The sequence below is a fragment of the Corvus moneduloides genome, chromosome Z (genome assembly GCF_009650955.1).
Source record: "Corvus moneduloides isolate bCorMon1 chromosome Z, bCorMon1.pri, whole genome shotgun sequence".
Classification (NCBI taxonomy): Eukaryota; Metazoa; Chordata; class Aves; order Passeriformes; family Corvidae; genus Corvus; species Corvus moneduloides.
This window is the reverse complement of record NC_045511.1, coordinates 56,807,634-56,828,675: the sequence shown is the minus strand read 5'-3', so window position 1 is coordinate 56,828,675 and position 21,042 is coordinate 56,807,634. Positions and strand designations below refer to the sequence as shown.

Here is a 21,042-nt window from a genome sequence, read left to right as displayed (position 1 = left end):
TTTTCCAAGAAAATGTATCAAATTGTGGTTTACTTATCACTATATCTCCAGGTAAAAAATCTCCAGCATACTCTTTTGTATCTCAGATATAACAAATTATGCATGATGAAATACTGTAAGTACATTCATCCTGCTATCTATCCATGCTGTGCTGCAAAAGTGAAAATTATCTAAGTCAGTAATGGCTTCTACTAAATGGAAATGTCAACAACATGCCATAACCTAATTCAATATGTTTTTACAATTATTTCAAAATTCAGAATGTAGAGCATGCAAACAGAGTTCATGAAAATAATATCCCACTTCCTGATTGCTTTTGTGCATATGGAATTCTGTTGGAATCTTTTTACTGATTTTTACAAGTGGAGACTTTGGAAAAAAAATTGAGAAATACCATATTAAATGCCCAAGATCACTTCAGTATCAAGGTTGCAGACTATAAATGGGCTTAACCCACACATCTCTATGGTATTATCCCATTTAAATAAAAGAAAAATATGTTGGTGCTTCTCTCAAGTAAGTCAACTGGTTGGTTCTGGAGGGGAGAGATGAGTTGCCATGATGTGGAAGGCTCTAAATCCTCACAGACTACTGCAGTGTTATACAGTAATAAAGCATCACAAAAATTGAGCACAAATCTTTGAAATAGTAATATTCATCATCATCATCATCATCATCCTCTTACTCTCTACATGCAATGTTACTACAAAGGTTCTTCTCATGTTGCTTAGAGATGAACACTGAGGAATCAAAGGCTCCATTCTGCAATTTTGCATGAAACAGCTATAAAATAGTTTGAATATATTCAAGAATAGATTAGAAAGTTTAACAACTATAGCTTTTGCTGTTAAAATGTCTAAATTACTGAGAAATTTGGGATAAAATTACTGGGATACTTTGGATGCTGTCATGTAATTTTAATCATTCAACATTTTCCCATACCAGCTCATGAATTTACTTTTCAACACCATCACCCTGAGACAAGAACTAGCTGATTTATTTCCCATGTTAGCCCTTGTTGTTCAGTTGTCATTTTTTTCTTGGCTCCAATAAATGGAGGCAAATCTCTTGCTGGTTTATAAGTTTAGTGTGGTTTTGGGGCTGTTTTTTCAGGTCAAAGTCTTTACTTTTGCATTTTTTTGTTTGTTGTCTGTCATCCTTTGATGTTAGATTCCCGAATAATTTGTTCCAGTTCACAGAGCAGATTCTTCAGATGAGAACCATGCGTTAGCATGTCTGTAGCTCTTGCTGAAACCTCTTGCAGGGATAAATAGAGCTTGCAGCAAATCTACGAGGTTGTTTCTGAAAACCCCACTGCTGCATGAGTCTGTAGAAATAACCACTGACAAGACATATGCAAGAATTTGTGGTATGAATTCAGGTGTGTACAGACTGGTAGTTGTAAGCCTTACTGTACAATACCTTGTCTCCTAAAAAAACAAGGGAACATGACGTTGTGCGTTCTTTTGCAAATTTGGTTAAGCTACTGTACCACTTATTTCCCTTCATCAATCAAAAATACACTGATCATTATGTACAGAGTCATGTCCATGGTAGGCTGGTTTTAGATGGATTTAAAATGCGAAGTTTTAAAACAGCTCACTCTGCTCAGCCTGACTTATCCGATAAAAAGCAGAAGAGCAGCAAGAACAGAGAGTCTTACACTACCTGGAACAGAAAGTAAGGATTCTTTCAAAACTAAACAGGCTTTGCATCTGCCACAGACAAAGCATGTTCTTCATCAAGACAGACAGAGTAGCAGTATTTGCTTGTTTCCTAAACCCTAAGTCAGAGCCATGCTCTGCTGCCATGTAAGAGGGTGAGATTAGATGTTCATCTTTTTAAGACTTGTCAACCTCAATCAAAGAGGTGTCAAATACTCTTAAACTGTATGGTGTATGGTCACCCTCATTAATGAAAAAGACACTTCCCTGAGTTACTACACTCAAACCAGCATGTGCTGTGATCCTGTTGATCCTGACTAATCAGGGTCAATCTGGGTCAGATTTATGTATTGCAAATTCTTTAGGACAGGGACAGTATCTTCCTATAAACTCCAGTGGTGCAAAGAATAACAGGTTAAATAATGGGCCTTCAGTCATAAGACTTCAAACCTGTACAGATAATAAAATTAAAGACGTTTCAACCAATGATGTTTTGAAGGTACTATGCGAACAGAAAAGAGTGTGTTACTAATGAATTGCAATCAAGATCCTGATCACTGAGAATGTTATAGATACCAATTAATTCTATAATGATTTTCATATGCCTAACATACTGGCCAAACTCCATAATGGAATTTGTTCTGTCATACAAATTGTAATGCAGATGAAGAAGACACTCTTTGCTTTTTGGTTTAGACAGATTTCATAATATTTTGTCCTCTTTGAAGTGTTAACACTTCACCATGGCTCTGCCTTCAGAATCAGGTGAACTAATGTTGTTCCTTGCTCATATTTTGCCTACAGTAAGTTTTGTAGAGGCCTATTTCATATGCAATTAGACAGCTTTTTTATTAACAGGAATTTCAACTTATCTGAAGTGAGCACAGCCTTTCTTTTTTACTTTTCTAGAAAAATAACAGAAAAAAAAAGCTTATAAGGTCTTACTTTCAAATTAATGAACATTAGTGAAGACATGAATTTTTTGCATCCACCTCCCCCTAACAATGAAATTAATATCTACATTCAGATAAAACTGATTACAACACGGAGTTTTTTGAAATACCAACTTATGGATGATTATAACAATGCCATGAAAGAAAACTATAGACTAAACCTAATTAATTCTTGAGCATTTTCTGAATAAACCTAGAACTGTCTGTCCAGTTTTGTCAAATACCAACACTGACTTTGAGTAGATTGTTTAATGTTTGCTACTGGCTGTACTTAAGCCTGAAATTATAGCCTGTAAGTAACCAAATTAGTCTTCCATTTTCCAAGGTGCACATGGCAGAATTCGCTCATACAAAAAAATTCATCACTACATTTTATATTCTGGTTTGCTGTTAAATCTGTATGAGAATGTATTGATATATTTGCTTATATTTTTACGGAGTTTTCTCCCTGAATTTTGGCCATCTTTCAAAGGAAATATGTGAAACTTTCTACTTGACAAGGTAAAAATAATTTTGGAATACAGTAAGTAAAATTACATGAAAACAGTTATGTTTTGAGCCCTGTCTCACTGAAAGAAAAGTAATTTGTGAAAAATATGGTACAACATACTCAGTATATTATGATTATTAGCAAGAATTTACATGTATTTTAGTCAATATATGTTGTGAGATTGATTTTTTATGAGTATTATTAACTTAAATCCTTTGTGAAATTCACTGTCACGTTGGTTTCGACTACTGCTGGACTTTTTACATTTTACTGCAGAAAGCAGGCCCAGTGTCACAGCTGTGGGGTTTGTAGCTATGTAGTAGGATTACATGTCATGCACATTATGAAAACAAGAAGTGTGAAGGGTAAATATGTGCATTGCATAGAAATAGTGACTCATCTCAACAGTTCTGTGCACCTGTTGCAGGGTGCAGTGATTTTTTAAATTCTTCCCTGTTCATGGAATAATGATTGGTAATAAGTGATTTAGTTCTACACCCTTTTTTCTCTTCTGTCAGCTAGAAAATAATGAAAAAATTCCTAGTTTGCATTTTAGGAGTGACTATGTAGTCTCTGTAACAGAAAATCTGATAATATTGTAGTATAACATTTTGCTATTGCTGTCTTCACTGAAGCCTAAGATTTTTAAAGATTAGCACAGCTCTTCAGAAAATATTTTCTACAACTGGAGTCCACTTCTAATCTCTTGCTGCTTATCAGTGATTTGATCTGAGATTATGAAGCAGGTTACCTTGATTGTATTACAGTTTAAAGTATCGGTTCTGACTTTTTGCCTCCATGCACATGTATTTTATTACCCTTTTGCTGTCCTTAAAAGATAAATACATTAGCTAAATAAAATGAGGCAGAAAAGGAAAACACTTCAAAAACATGTAATAATGTTCCAACTTTTGCATATATTTTAAGTAAAACTGGAGTTTAAATGAACATGATATGCAATGTCCTGAAGAGATGAAGCTTCCACTAGAACCAAACATATACAGGTTTAAGCAATTGAACAGATCTGATTTTTAGAGTCAACTGACTTTTCTCATGTTTTCCATCTTAGTATCTGAACTCATGACAATGCTCACGGCACCACTTCTTTTATCCTACCTTCTCTGTTTGTAGTAGTGCATTTCCTTTGATAAAGGAGATAAGTTCATCATTTTAGTTCATCTTGAATAGACTAAAAATATGTCCCTGCTGCCACACTGTTAATTCTAGTGCAATATTCCAGCTTTAGGTCACTAAGCAACACAATCTGAGCATGTCAAAATTAATGACAGAAAAAGACTTCAGAAGTAATCTTCACTTATGCACTTGCATCAAGTCCCAGGGTACTACAATAAGGACTGAGATCAAATGAGAAACAGAGCATTTAAAGTCCTGGGCAGATGCTAGTCCAAATACATTTGTTCAAGGTACAAAGAAAAAAGAAAATATGCACTCCTTTGTTAAAATGGCTTTTTTTTTTATATCTAAGATATTAGAGAAATTGTTAAAAATTTATCCTCTCATAAAGATTACTTGTGCAATGCTGCCAAGGTCAGGGTCAGGCTGAGTTATCAGTCACAGACTGGTTAAGTGCCAGACAAGCAAGATAAGCTGCCTTTTTCTCCTTTCTGTACTGCTTAGCAGCCAGTTTCTAATGGCATGCTGAAAAACAGGTAATCAAGTAACAGTTTCCCTCAAGTTTGAGATAAATTTTGCATTCTGACACACTTCTTTGTCAGTTGTATAAATTTATACATATGTAGGGCATAAATCCCAGAAAAAATGTCACTTAAGTATCCAGACAAGAGGGAAAATAATATAAAATATTGTCATTCTTTAAGGATAATTTTGGGTCATCTCAGTGTGATTCTTTATCTAGCACAAAGTTGCAACCAGCACTGAAACACATTATCTATTTTTGAATGTAGTATTGTTATGCTTTTGATTTTCAGCAATGTTTTAGGAAACACTGAAACGGAAGAAAGTAACATTTAACAATGGTCTGTAAAATGTGCTCTATATCTTTCCTAGTAATTGATCAATATTCTCATTGTGAGCATCAGGTATAGCATGACTATGAACAAGTAGTATATTAATATTGGTTATTCTATCCCTGAACTGTAACAGAGCTATTTCTGTCCTTTGAATAAAAATAGATTAACACATCTCTTTTACCATTTTGTATCTAGGGAGAATAAATCATAAGCAAAAGAATGCATGGTATTCCATGATGCCACAATAAAATTTGCTCATAGGAACCAGTGCTATTAAAAACACCACATTCTACTGGGATTGTGGCTCAAAGCTTAATGATTAAGTTACCCTTAAGACTACCCAATAATAAGGATTTGTAAATTCCCATCTTAATAATATGTAACACCTCTAGATTGTTTCAAAAATTTTTTGGGCTAAAAGGTTCGTTGGCATTGCCATTGACTGTAATCCATTGGAAGATTACTAAAATAACATGACAAAAAAAAAGTGAAAAACATCATCAGTATGCTAATCTTACAGAGCAAGGAGTTTGCACTGAAGTAAAATTTAAAAAGATCTAAATATAATGAAGCTAGCTTCAGGTATGCATGCCAAATTCCCCCACTTCCTTTTCTTTTTTTTTTTTTTTTTTTGAAAAATAGCTAATTTGTAAAATTTGATGTAAGAAGAAGAAACCACCTACCAATAACTTTCTTTCCCCACTTCAGACTGGCTTTCACTTTGTAATACTACAATCTGGAAAATATTCTAAGTTCTGATAATTTAAATCAGATTATTTAAGAAACTTGCACCAAGGAGACAATGTAAAATTCAAAGGATTAGAAATAATTTAAGACTTACAATGCATAATGGGAAGAAGAAAGGCATACTTCCTTTTAAAGAAGAGGAATAAAGATTCAAATACAATTTTTAAAAATACATTAAATTTAAAAAGCAGCCTGTGTATTATTTAATAAGCAATTATATTGACATATGGTTTATGTTAACACAAAAAAGCTCATGCTCTAGACATGAAACACCATTAAGAAGTCACTGTCCATAACTACATCAATAGTATGCTTAGGTTACTCTGCAAATAAGGGAAAAATAAAATTTGAAAGAACAATTCCAAGAATTACTGAGAGAATCTGGAATAAATATGATCCTAATAAAAATTACACTGAACATTAAGAACAGAGAAGAAAAAGTAGCCAAGAATGTATATTTAATTTTAATGTTTTCTGATAAGGAGATATGGTTCAAGACAGATTTCCTGGGGGAGTTCCTTAACTGAAGACCTATCACGGCAAAGGACATAACTTGCCAACCTAAGATGTGATGCTGAAATTCCTAAAATGTGCTGTGGGGGTGGTGATATCTGTCAAGATGATATTTGTGGAGGAGTTTTTGAAAATAGCCAGGATCTAAACCATTAAGAATTTAAAAATTAAGGCAGCAAACTTTAAATCAAACAGCTACTTCATAGCAGATTAAGTAAATGAGCGAAGGTACTTGCTCAAGACAGGATGAGAGTGTGTCACTGCATTCTGAACAGGCTGCAAGTGACAGAGCTGAGCTGCTGGAAGCCTTTCTGGGAGAGAATTACAATAATCCTCTCCATCAAAAGGGCATGTGCTGCTGCTATGAGGTCATCACAGGATAAATAAGGGCACTGTCTGCATCAAGCACACCACTAAAAAGACATTTTTCAATCTCATTCACTGCAGAAATCTCCACAGAGAAGAGGGGGATGAACTGGATATGAAATTTTTACTACAATTTCTTACTGCTCACAAATCCCCAAATCAGACTGTAGTGATGTGTAAAAGGAGAGAGAAATCTCCTAAAGAAAACAAATACATGCTGGTAAGATTTGTGCTTTTGCTGCGGCCAAGGCAGAGATAGCTGACAATACTGCCTATATGAAGAGTTACGTTTGTGGAATCCTTTGTGTGACAGTCACCCAGCTCCTTATTGCTCAAACTGGGACAAAGTTTTTGATATTTAACATTCCCACAACACCCACCATGACTTCATGACATGATTTTGGTGTCTGCCAAACTAACCTTGAATGTCAGCACTGCTTTGCAGGAGCATAAAATATTTTATTATTAGTCTGATAGCCTGGGCCACAAAATAGTTGGTTTATCCCAGAATCCCAGAATACTTAAGGTTGGAAGGGACCTCTGGAGATCGTCTAGTTCAACTCCCTCATGCAAGCAAATGAATTAGCATTTGGAATATAAAGTACTTTATTTCCTCATGCTTGGGCAAACTAAGATTTTCTTGCATTTACACATGTTGAATTGGCCTGTAAACTGAAAAATGTATTGTAAGTAACAATACACAAAACCTCCTTGTGTTCATAAATCACAAAAAATTTAAATAAGCATATAATGAAAATGCCAGTGGGTTTGGTTCATCAAACTAAATTAAGGTAAAAAAATGATTACGTGCATTTTTAAAACATTTTTGTAACAGTTACATTTTGAAAGCACATCAGATTATTCACATTATCCAGGAATTAAAAGTATTAAAAATTAAGCACTTATCAGCCCCCAATGAACAGTAAGTAACTTTCTTAAAAGAGAAAGCTTATGTGATAGATACAGTTTATGAAACTTCTGGTAGCATGATTATTAAAAGTAACAGCTTGTACCCCTGTAGCCTGACTAAATTTGAAAGAAAGTTCATAATGGAGGGGGGGAATTAGCTGGTGAACTTATGTCAACTATAGCAGTAGCCTTCATGAATAATTCAATATCTGCCCCATCCCCTCTATGTCTCAACAGACTAACAGCTGCAGCTCTCAAATGACAAGTGCTATTTTTTCGGAAGCTTCTGAAAATAGTAGACTGATTATAAAATAATGTATATAATAAAATTTTCTCTCGCTGCTTTTCACTTATAACCTACAGACACTGGTGAAGTTTTACAGCAAAAGTAGGAATTTTCAAATGGAATTTTTGGAGTCATGCAGCAGGTCTAGAGAATAATGGGAAAAGAATTCAGGTCTTCTACCAAAAATATGGTCCTTTATCTTAACACAACTACACAATATACCCAGATTACTGCGTTCCTTAAACCTCATTTAGAGCAGCTTTGTACATGTGCAGGCTACAAAATTATGCTTTCATAACATGTACCTTTGTCGTGGCTTCATGCAGACGGGAAGAAACTTTCTGGTCTGAGGTTTTAGTGTCTTATGTTTTCTGTGATGTGTTGTGTGAAAATGTCACACTTAAGGATGCCAGAAAATACAACATGTTTGGTGAATATTCTGATGTGGAAAAGAGTTTCTCTTGAGTTAGAAAGACTTCGGTAAATGGGAGAAGATGCTGAAGGAGATAGCAACACAAGTTTCCTTGTGCAACTAACAGCCTGTCCCACTAGTCCAGTTTAGGAAGAGGCTTTCATAGAATGTCTTCTCACACTTCAACAATTCAGAATAGAGGCTGTATAAATCTGCTTTTTTTTTTTTTCTTATTAAGCAAGATAGGCAAAGAAACCAAAATCAGATAAATTCTACTCACTCAGAAAAAGACCTTCCACAGTCACCAGGCCTTACTGCTTAAAGGAATAGATCTCTCAGAGAAATAGTTTGTGTAAACAAGTTGACTATTTTTCAGTGTTGTTATGTAACAGTGTGTATTAAAGGAAGGAAAATATTAGCTTAATGTAATGCTGAAATAGCTAAAATTTTCTGATTTACTGAGAAGCTGTTGTATGCAGCAATTATGACTGAAAGCTGTAGTGGAAAAAATCTTTCTGATGACACAAACTTGATGCTTTGCCTTTTTTTTTCTTTTTAACAAATATATAAATTATATATAATTTTAAAATTATATATCATTTAAAAATATATAATATTTCTGCCCGTAACCCAGCTTCTGCTTGTAGGAAGCGTGCTGTATGCACAAGAGACGAAAAACCCCTTGCCTTGCATGCCCTATAGAGAGAAACACAATAAAAATTAAGAAAATATTGAAGATTTGAAAGTGATCATGTTGCCAAGAGATTATATGCTCCTTAAATATCTGCTTTGCCTTCTTGTATTGAACTGTTTCTCTTCTCAGCTCCAGAAATGTCCTGCCTCTTCTTGTTCAACAAAACGTTAGGATCTTTCAGTGCTTGAATTGCCCAGTGGGTCTGGTATAGGCCTTACTTTAAGTGGGGTGCAAACTATTTAACTGAGCATTTGAATAAGAGCTTTCATGGCTTGAATTTTTTTCAGAATCAGAGTTCTATGTCTTACTGCTGACTTGTCATTGGAACATAAAGAAAGTGGAGTTATACAGTAGATTGCAGTTTAAATTGCTATTTCTAACATACTGAAGAGAGAGGTTTCATTCTATCACATCAAATGTATATTTTCTACACAACAGAATCTACATAATCAGGAAGATATAATATACTTTATGTTTTCACCTACTTACATTTCATATTTTCAAACAAACTAAAGTGGAATTATAAGGCCTTGAAAACAACAAAGCTCTCTGTCCATTCATATTTTTACATTTTTTAGATAACAGAAATAAAAAACTGAAACAGTTATGGAGATAGTGTATTTGAAGGCTTAATGACACTGCCAATGAAAATAAAAAATAAAATGTTATTAGATAGCTTTGTCAATGAAGCTCAATTTAAGATAATTTAGAAGTGTTACCACCAAAGAACTGCTTTGTCCTCAGTCATATTAACACTGTCAGCATGTATAAATTTTCTGAATAATGCAAAAAAAGTACACTAAAAATTACAGTACTTTTCTTCAAAATGAATTTATAATTAAAGCACTGTCTGTATTTTTGCCAAGGACAAATTGTAACAGAAACAGAGGCCATAATAGAATTGACCATAAAATTTATTACTGACATTTTTGTATATTGAGTATTGTGATGGGATTAAGAATTACTCATTTTTAAGGTATCTCTTGCACTGCATAGATGCAGTTCTGAGATTCTGAGACAAGCTTCTGAGATTTAAGCAGGTGGAGTGCGACTGTATACCACAGCAAAGTCTGTATGCCTTGTAAGAGTCAGTGGTCAGCCCTGTCTCCATCCAGACAGTCCCCTTCTCTCTTATACTGTGGATAAGTATAATTTTTTCTTGAGTTATGTGTTTCTCCTGCATCTGGGGGCAAACAGATTTAAAAAAGGATATGTGTATTTTTATAAGGAAAAAAATTCCCCGTACAAACAGTGCTTTCAGAAGGGCCATACTAGCCCAAACTATCATTACTGGTGAAGAACCCAGCTCTATGAATAATACATTTTTGAGGCCAGCTCACATCACAAAAATAGGCTGTTTCTGCTCATGAAAAGTGCACATCTAGCCTGACACAGGTAAAAAATCTGCTTCGGCCAACTAGAGAGGGTGATTCTCCCATTGGAAACATGCTATTGGCAAGGCACTGGAAAGTATTTTCAAGGGAAAAAGCCCCAACTATCCTACTTAGTAAACAGCAAGAAAATGTAATCTTATAACATTAATTTTATCCTAATTTTCTAGTGTATAATCATACATAAAACTGATACCTTTAATGATATCTGCAAGTTATTTATGTTACTATTCAAGTGTAAGATGGAAATATGTACAAGATTTACTGACCTATTCTATATATTGTTTTATCTGAAGATATGCAATACTATCACTTAAGTATCAATATTTATTTTTGAAACATTACTGGGAGTCTGAAAATGCTAGTCCCTATTCAGCAGTGGTGAAAATAAATGGAATACAAAGCTAAGTGCTCTATTTTATGCAAACTAAAATCCGAAGCACCTATGAAAAAGCAGCTCTCAGCCTATTGTTTTTCTGCTAATTTTACCAGTTTTCTTATGGTTTTTAGTTGTTTCTTTGTTTGTTTTTCCATGGAAAATGATCAGCTGTGTAAAATGAAGAAAAAACTGAAACATCCTCTTTATTTCATCTTCTTACTTGCAAAGCATCTACAGCTAAGATCAGCACTGATGTCTGAAACAGAATCTGAAACTGCTTAATGTATAGAACAGAGTTCTATATAGTAGGTCTTCAGCTTTGGAATTTATCATCTAATTTGTCCAGTCTGGATGTGTATAAATTTCATCTTTTTTATCACATCAGATTCCAAGTAAGATCATGAAATACCAGGCAAACGGTTTTGAGATTCTGGCACTTAGCATTTAGATCTAAAAGCAATATATTGCTATGCTAGCTGCAGTTCCTTTTGTTTTTGTTTTTATTTTTGGGGGGAGGGTGTTTGGGTTTTTTTTGTTTGTTTGTTTGTTTTGGCTTTTTTTTTAAACAAAGGTAGCATAGTCAATATGCTTAAATTTAAAACAGAGTGGTTTTAAAAAAATGAAGTTTGACAGGCGATATAATGAGAAAATGTTGCATTCTACACTCTTTCATTTGGTCTTTGCCATCTCTCTTGACACTTCAGATAAGAATCAATTCTTGTGACAAATACCAGGATAGAAGTTCTAGTCTTTTACAAATGTATTAAATTACTCCTTTCACTTCTTGCTGCCCAAACAACTAATAGGTGTGTTGTAATCAGGGTCTTAAAGGGTAATAGCTAAGTGGTAATGATATTTGTTGAGTTGAACTGAGCCTAGTAATCAAGGCATAGACGTAGCAAATGAAATCATCTAAGGACCTTATTTTCTCTGTCTTCTTTTTACATTATATGTCATAACTGATACACCAATAGTATTTATCTCCTAGAAATGCCCATATTACGAATCGCATCCTAAAGTAATTTTAGGACTAATTAAAAAGTTGACATTAATTCCAGAAACCTTGAAGGTCTAGCTTGTAATAGACCCCCGCAAAATACAAAAATGCTCACCTCAAAAAACATGAAAAAAATTAAAAATATTATAATGAAAAACAGGGTTACAGTCATCTTCTAATTCAACCTGTCTATAAAATGAAGAGAAATTATGTTTGGTATTCTTACATTTATTTTTTTGATACTGGCATACACCAACATATATAAAAGCACATACGAAGAACCCACTAAAAAATACTGTATTTCTAACCCATAATACAGAGGATTTTAAGTCTAGAACAATAGAAGAAAGTCATTCACTTTATGTAGCAACTGTATATATGTGAAGAAAGAACACCATGTGATTATGGACTGATTATTTTTATGAGGTCTAACTGTGAAGAGACATTTTGACAGTTTTATTTACAGTTTAAGGCATACCCAGCAGCATGTAATCATAGTTTGAAAACCATATATATTTGTATAAAAAGCACACACACATATATAGAGAAATGTACGTACGTATAAATATATGTACATATTCATAAGAAACAATTTTACAAAAAACCCACAAGCCTAGTTAACACGTCAGTCTGCCATTGTAGCATAGTTCCAGGTAGCCTTTTTAGCATAATACCCTATTAATGGCACAAAACCAAACACCTATGTGAGGGACAACAGCGTGAATTGAGAGTCGTAAGAATATTAAAGGCATTTCCCAAAATGAAATAGTGTTTAAAAATATGTCCTGAAAATACAGATAAACTTTCTTTAAATATATTTAATTTATGTTAATGTATATATATAGCTATTTCAAAGCCAGCCAAGGCACTAGACTCACTACACTAGTTGTCATGTTGGGGAATTAATGGAGATTCTAGCTGTTGAAGATTTTTTTTCCCTTAGCTGTAGAGTAAAAAAAAGGAAGCCAGAGCCATCAACCCATCCAAACAAAGTACAGTTCAAAGAGAAAATTAGATCAAAATAAAAGAATTACAGACAACATCAGCTTGTAAAGCAAATTCTGTTTTTTAATAAACATGTAGAGTGCCCATACACATTTAACATTAGTGGTTTTTTAATGGCTTAGGCTGTAACCTTAGTAGCCCAGTGTGGAAAGTGCTGTTGTCATCCCTGCTTTCGTTGGGATAGAGGTAGAAAGCAGCAAAGAAGGAACACAAAATTTGAGCTATTGATTAATTTTGTCTTTGGTGAAGACAATGGGAACACCCCGGCATCCAATAAACAGTATTTGTCTGGTTAGATACTTTCCATAAAGTTTAATTACTTACACCAAGTCTTACTGAACACTGAGAAGAACAGCAAGACATTTGTAATAGTAAAAAATCTTCATTTCTTTCCATCTACCGTCTTTTTTATTATCCTGTTTGTTCATGCTGTTAAGTCCAAAGGTAGAGCTGCTCATTAATGTGTGTTTGCAAAGCATCATGCACAATAGGCCCTAATCTCTGTTAGGACCTGTTACCACAATATCATAATAAGTGATAACATTAAGGTTTAGAGCTTTTTTTCTGTAGGCAAAGTAAAAAAATTCATTTTTTGATTTGTTTCTACTCAGCCTCTTACTGAATAGAACTTTGCATGAGAAGGAGCACACATCTCCTTATACAAAATCCTTTTCTATAATTCACGTATATCCAGGATACTTAAGAGTCCCCATCTTTGGATGATCAAGATTATTTATAAATTGGAAAATTTGTATTTATATTATAAAATTTAAAGGAAATACTATAATATTTTCTAAAATAGTTGGGAATAGCACATGTATTCCAGAATGGCCAGAATTACTGCCACCACTTGAAATTAGGTCTGTCAACATTCTGTGGTGATTTTATATATTCGTATTATTGGCAAATTTTAATTTTACTAAATAGGAATTTAAAAAGAAAGCTAAGATGTTAAACAAATACTCTGTTTAACCCAATGCAAAGTAGTCCGGATAAAATCCTATGACTGGACAATATGTAAAAAACCCCAAAAAGAATTAATTTCTTCTCAGTTACTTAGAAAAGAGAATCCTGTATAAGTGACTACAGCAGCATGTTCTGCCACATTTTTTTCATAAACTGAGTCCTGTCAATGACAGCAAAACAGATTGTGTGCATCTGCTGGGAATGAGCCAGATGACAGTGGAAGAAACACACATGGATACCTTGGCACAGCTACTAAAGAAGTAGAAGAACGGACAGAAAGAAGTAGAAAGCTCTGAACTTTAATTAAAATGGATTTCTAGCAAAAGTGAAGTTATCTAAGAGTCTGTTGCTTTGCTTTAGACTGTAATTCTCTAAAAGTCACTACATATTTATAGTCTACATTGCCTTGTTTACTCCCTATGGTACTTATATGGACACTGTTACTGCAGTGTCTGTGTCCCACAGAATTTGTCTCATAGAAATATCACCTCATTCTACAGACAGGGAATTGATGCATGAGCAAAGTGAAATCTTCACAGTGCTATAAAAGGGGTTCTGGAAGAATTAATTCCACACAGCCTAAATCCAGGCTGCCATTGTAGATGCTAGAATATCCTTCCTCTGCTTAGTTGTGCTCTCAGACAAAAGTAGCATTATACCTAAAATTGATACTAAGCAAATTGCCTGCTAGTACTCTAGCATTACAGGACTAGAGTGTCTGACAATATGAATTAGCATAAATGGTGATTGAGTCAGCTTTGCTCTTGCTGCTTGCATCTTCTCAAGTTTCACTTGAATATATGGATTGAGAATCCAAGATGGCTCTAAAAAGGATCACTGAGTTACAGTTGTCAGTACAGAACTGGCAACAAAAATAGTTGCAACTATGTATTCTCATATAAAAGGAGAACCGGATCTTCACTAATGGTTAAAAGTATTCTCCAGCTCTTGACTCATCATGGCACCAGAACAGCATGCTTTCTCCCTCCCTCCCTCCCTCCCTCCCTCCCTCCCTCCCTCCCTTCCTTCCTTCCTTCCTTCCTTCCTTCCTTCCTTCCTCCCTCCCTCCCTCCCTCCCTCCCTCCCTCCCTCCCTCCCTTCCTTCCTTCCTTCCTTCCTTCCTTCCTTCCTTCCTTCCTTCCTTCCTTCCTTCCTTCCTTCCTTCCTTCCTTCCTTCCTTCCTTCCTTCCTTCCTTCCTTCCTTCCTTCCTTCCTTCCTTCCTTCCTTCCTTCCTTCCTTCCTTCCTTCCTTCCTTCCTTCCTTCCTTCCTTCCTTCCTTCCTTCCTTCCTTCCTTCCTTCCTTCCTTCCTTCCTTCCTTCCTTCCTTCCTTCCTTCCTTCCTTCCTTCCTTCCTTCCTTCCTTCCTTCCTTCCTTCCTTCCTTCCTTCCTTCCTTCCTTCCTTCCTTCCTTCCTTCCTTCCTTCCTTCCTTCCTTCCTTCCTTCCTTCCTTCCTTCCTTCCTTCCTTCCTTCCTTCCTTCCTTCCTTCCTTCCTTCCTTCCTTCCTTCCTTCCTTCCTTCCTTCCTTCCTTCCTTCCTTCCTTCCTTCCTTCCTTCCTTCCTTCCTTCCTTCCTTCCTTCCTTCCTTCCTTCCTTCCTTCCTTCCTTCCTTCCTTCCTTCCTTCCTTCCTTCCTTCCTTCCTTCCTTCCTTCCTTCCCTCCCTCCCTCCCTCCCTCCCTCCCTCCCTCCCTCCCTCCCTCCCTCCCTCCCTCCCTCCCTCCTTCCTTCCTTCCTTCCTTCCTTCCTTCCTTCCTTCCTTCCTTCCTTCCTTCCTTCCTTCCTTCCTTCCTCCCTCCCTCCCTCCCTCCCTCCCTCCCTTCCTTCCGAATTCCTTCCTTCCTTCTAAAGAAAATAGTGTTCCAATAACAAGAACGTACTAACACTTCTGAATTTTACTCTGATGTTTTACACACTATTTTGTCTTATACAACAGGAATAAAATGGGACTGCCAATTGAGTAAAGACTAATACAGCATCTAATGTTCTGAGCACCTCAAGTAATGTGGAACATCTGGAATTCTCATGAGTCCAGCAGTCTCCGTATACATACTGTATATGTATACCATATACAGTGATTATTTGGTATTCTGGCAGTACTTCAGAATAACATTAGAAAAATGGAATGATTTGGACTTTATAAAATTCATACAGATCATTACATAATATAATTAACATCCAGCGGACAGAAGCTGAGGTATACTCTCCTAATTGGAGAAGAGCTCTAGAACAGCATAAAATGTACCTTCACATTCCATCTCTTTTCAGGATGTGTGAATGGCAAGCCTACATACGCAGACTTTAACCCCCAAGGGTGACTTAGAAAACTGCTTAAGTCTGCTTATAATGTTCTTGATCAAAGAAGTGGTAGATCTTTATATATTCTTCCCAAGGTGGTCCAGAAGAGAAGATAAGAAGATCTTCTTTTGAAATGTTCTATTCAAATGGTATCTTTGTTTCTAATGAGTCTGGAAAAAGAGTCAGAGTGGAACTGAGAAAAAGAGGTGGATATTAATTAAGAGCATGAAGTCTGTATATAAAGCAGTTTTTAGTAGGTCATTGAGTCAGTGAAGTTATGTTCGAATACATGAGCAAAGGACATAGTGCCATGTATTTACTTATATCTTAAATACTTTTACATAAATATATTATATGTGGATGTAAGTTCTCTTCGTATTTCTGAAATCAGAAGTTCCAAATTATAGTAAAAGAAAAGGAAACAGCAGCATGCTTTTATAACTTATGAGCTGCTCCATACTCTTGGATAAATACTAGTCAAGGCAGAATATCAGCGGAACTTTTTAACCAGAGTTGTTATTCTTCATTAATTCAAGCATAATAATGTGGTCAGGAAATTAGCTTTGGACTCACACCCACACATTCAACAGGCACATTAACTATACAAGAAACTGGCTGAAAGGGCATGCATGCTAGGCCACAAGGTCTTTCCTAAAGGACCACCCAAACTCTGCTGAAGATGAGAGAGAACATGCAAAAAATGGTTATTTTTGAACTACTTTTTCTCATATAGGTTTATTAAACACTCCTAGGTAGACTGAGAGATTTATCACACTCTGAAGCTGTACTTCTTGTCTCAGCCAACCCATAATCAATCCATTTCTCACTTACAGCATGCTCACTGTCCTCATATTCAAACACCTCTTCATGTTTCTAACTCCTATCCTAGATTTCAGAACCTCATTAGCCATGGTATATCTCTGTTCAAAAACAAACTCAAATGGAAGAATGAGGTCACTAAAAATTATGAAATACTATCACAGAGGTGATTAAAATCTGTTTTACATATTTAGATGAATGGACTTGCAAATTTAAAGATAAAATCAAAAGAACTTTTTCTTATACATTGCACTTTATAAAGTAAAACTTTTCAGACAATGCAATAGCAAAAATGGCATGGAATTTGTTGTTTAAACTAGTTTAAAGCTATATTACAGACTAGAAACACAGAAAGGCTTGCATTTTTTAGTAAGAGAGATAAAAGAGAACAAGAGACTTAAACAACAGGTAAGGAACTATGACATTCCAGGGAAACATGACTCAGTTACAGTCCTTCATTCAATTACTATTTCTTTATCTATACAAAAATGTAATGGCCTGACATTTGGAAGCGGAGAGTAGCTTTCTCCCAGAATATTCTACCACCAGTGGAAGACAGAATTTGCCACTAACTGCTCTATATTAAGGTTAGGAAGTCTTTCCAGTCAGATTTCTCAATTCTTGAATTTCTACTATAAAAATTAAACCAGTGTTTATAAAGGACTTACAGACTTAATCTAGGGTTGTGGATTCTGGTAGACAACAGGACACAGCAAAGTAAAACTTAAATTCCCCTTTTAGGTGTTGCCCTAAGTCCTCTCTAATTTTTTTAGTAAGTCCCAGCACAAATTTAAGGTTCTAATAAAGTTGATTATTTCATTCAACTGAGGCATTGCATAATGAACTTGCACCAAAAAAAAAAAGTATGCAGTTCCAATTAAAATTTACATTTAGGGGTTCTGATTCCCTTCTCTTACACTGTATATACTAAGCTGTTGTTCACTTCTGCGCTTCACTTGCAATTTTTTTACCTCACATCTGTTGCCTCAAATAAAGTTCATGTATCTCTTGGGAGATGATAATTACTGAATTGTACATTAAGAATAAACATATATTTTTTAAATGCTCCCATTATTTTTAGGTTTTGGAATTCATACTGAAGGATTATCCTCCCTGGTCTTAGAAATTGTAACCAATGGGTTACATGTGGTGCTGGCAATTATTACATTCAAGAAACTTGTTCAAAATTTGGAGCACACTTTGAAACGGAATGTGCCTTATGTTCACTTTTTCAGTAGAAAACCTGTATTTTAGTTTTAGATATCTAGTTTAGATCATGAGATATTCAAAATGGTCTTTGCGAATGGACATAATAGTGGGTATTGATTTAACTATTTTGCATATAAGAATAGGATTTAGACCAACATATGAAAATAGAATGGTGATGATTCTTTCTTTCACAAATTATCATCATCAGAATCTCACAAAACTATATGTCTTTAGACTCCTTGTGATCTTTAAGAGGCCTTTTTGATATATCCACATTGTATTTTGAATTTGTATCTATCAAGCATGGGACCTGTATTTTTAGATGATATTTAACTCACAGGGCAATTTTCTGATCCATTAGTGAAACAATTTTCTCTTTCTGATCACATCTGGAAAATAATAAAGCAAGAAGAGCGAATGAATACTTTCTTCCTGACTATTCTTAAAATTACTTTTTATCTGAAATCTGTAGAAGCGTTACTCAGTGGCCCGTTGGAGTATTCAAATAAGTAGTGGTCTCATGACAGGTTTGCTTGTAATCATATACATTTTTATGTATATAAAAATGTTAGAACAGAGTGCTGCTGTTTTACACTAGTGACTTCTAGAGACTTGTAACAGAAAGCAGCTCAAGAAAATCACCATTTGTCCAGATATGCGACAAGTACTGCTCCTAAAAACAGACCAGAATATCTTTCTTTTTATGTCATGTCTCTTTGCGGAATAAGATATTGCTTCATACTGTTATTTATTGACAAAAAAAAGTTAAATAAAAAAACACGCCCTGGCTCCACTGAGAAATCCTTGCCCTGTCAGTTATGTATATTATTATGCGATTAGGAACATGGGGAAGAAATCCTAATGGCTTTAGAATTGTGATGCAAAATTAGTAATTTTTCTATTGCTTGCTTTGTATCTGTCATAGGATTTACATTATGCCTATCACCACTGTATCACCCCTTACGCAATTTTTAAAAATATGAAATTCCAGAAAAGATAGCACCCAGGAAGGATGCTTTCTAGATGACTATTTTGTAGGTCACCACTGAATGTAATACTAAGCCTGTGACAATTTCTACTGGAAGCATAACTGAACTAAATGCAAGGTTCTGGATGAGGATTTAAGTACTGAAACATGTACTGAAAATAGATTCTCATTTCACTTTGTCAATAACAATTTTTGGAAAACCCACAAAAATATTAGTCCCACTTGCATGCCAATATTACAGGATATGTAGAATATTCTTCTGTTTCTATCCTATGCATAATCTTTTTTACTGCAGCATCAAAAATAAAATAGAAACACCAGATCCTATTGTTTTCCTTGTGAAGATATGCAGATTTCTACCTACCCAGGATACAGGTACAACTGTGGGAAGTTCTGCTTCAATTAGGTAGCTTGCCAATCATTTAATCATGTTTTAAGGATAAACGGAAAAACTATTTTCTACTTAACATACATTTTAAATGTAAATCCATATTATTTCCAATTGATAACCATTCATCATATAGCTAAGAGTACTAGTAATCCGACTAACCTAGGCTATATTTTTTTAAATGTGTATACTCAAGAACATGAATGAAATTTGTTTTAGTTTTAAATGACCATACCAGTTCATAGGCTCTTACCAACATTTATGGTCATATTTATAATTTCTAAAATTTGTATATATGTGTTTTGGATAAAGTTATACATTTTGTATGCCACTGCATGGATGCATTTTCTGGCCCAGTATTCTGAAATAAAAAAATGTGTCATGAAGAAGTTTAGTAAGTATGCAAATTCACACTTATTTCATAGATTGCACTGGGGTCATAACACAGAATTTTTCTCATTCCTCTGCTATATCAGTTCCTTGTCTCCATCACAACACATAAACAAGATGAAGGAAAAACAGATGATTTCTCCAAGACTGTCGGTAAAACAGGTTCTCATCAAATACTGTTCAAAAGATCATTCCTTACAACTATACGATTTATTTCAATCAACAGTCATTAAGACCACTGCCCTATGTCTACAACAGTTAAAGATTATTCACAGCAAGATTAATTAAATACACTTCAACAGGAATTTTTAATGAAAAAATTGTCCAAGATTAATGTTTTAAGTTTGGCTATCATGTATTGTCCACTCTCCTCCATTTATATCCCATCTTACCAAATAGACCATATCCACATTCCTCTTAATCTTCCTAAAGGCCTTCTTCTTTTGCAGTTCTCCCACTTATCATACTCAGTATAGGCAGAAACACATTCAGGACACAGATAGACAGACATAAAGCAGCCCTGAGGCTAAGTCTAGAGAACATACTGTCTCCTGCTGGTTTCACAGAATATCCCCAGACCGTATTAACATTTTTTATAGTAGTTGCCTAGGCATTCCCATGGGATATGGCAATCAGAGGGGAATTCTTGGCAGTAGAAGCATGAAGATAAATGCCAGTCTGAAGGGGATATATGGGCCAGCATTATAGGATGGTCACAGAACCTCAGTGTCCTGTTGTTTCTCTGCAATGTCCTCCTCTCCTAGCTCCCATCTTTAGGGACAACTTTTTCCATGAAGTCCATATTGAATATTTAAATGAAAAGTGCTGCAGTCAAGCTTCTTACAGTGTGAATATCTTCTGAAACATTACAATTTCTCTGATGATTTAACAATATCTACCCTATCTGGTTAAAAGAATGCACAACTTTTTCAAATATAATGTCATATCAAAATATATTTTTCACTAGGGGGAAGAACCTATTCAAAATCACATAAATAGCACATGCTACTGTGTTACTTGGTTTTTTATACTACTAAAATTAATGTACCACGTGGACAATGTTCTGCACTTTGTGGACTTGTGCAGATGTGTTTTATAAACAATTTCACAATCCTCCCTTCTTGCCCTTTGTACATACTTTGCTAACAGTTATTGATTGACAACTTAAAAGTAAATAGTGAAATTTAAC

General features: G+C 34.9%; 1 protein-coding gene across 13 annotated transcripts in view; it reads right to left on the bottom strand.

Annotated features, from left to right (window-relative positions):
• Positions 1-21,042, bottom strand: part of MEF2C (myocyte enhancer factor 2C) — a 126,307-nt gene that overhangs the window by 93,854 nt on the left and 11,411 nt on the right. The window contains exons 2-3 of one of the 13 annotated variants that reach the window (XM_032095451.1): positions 18,426-18,476; positions 16,007-16,229 (exon numbers count right to left, since the gene is read on the bottom strand). The exons of 10 other annotated variants lie outside the window; for them this stretch is intronic. The gene's annotated coding sequence lies outside the window, so the exon portion shown is untranslated. The remainder of the gene's footprint in view (positions 1-16,006; positions 16,230-18,425; positions 18,477-21,042) is intronic. 2 more of the 13 variants (XM_032095453.1, XM_032095452.1) reach the window with 2 other exon arrangements.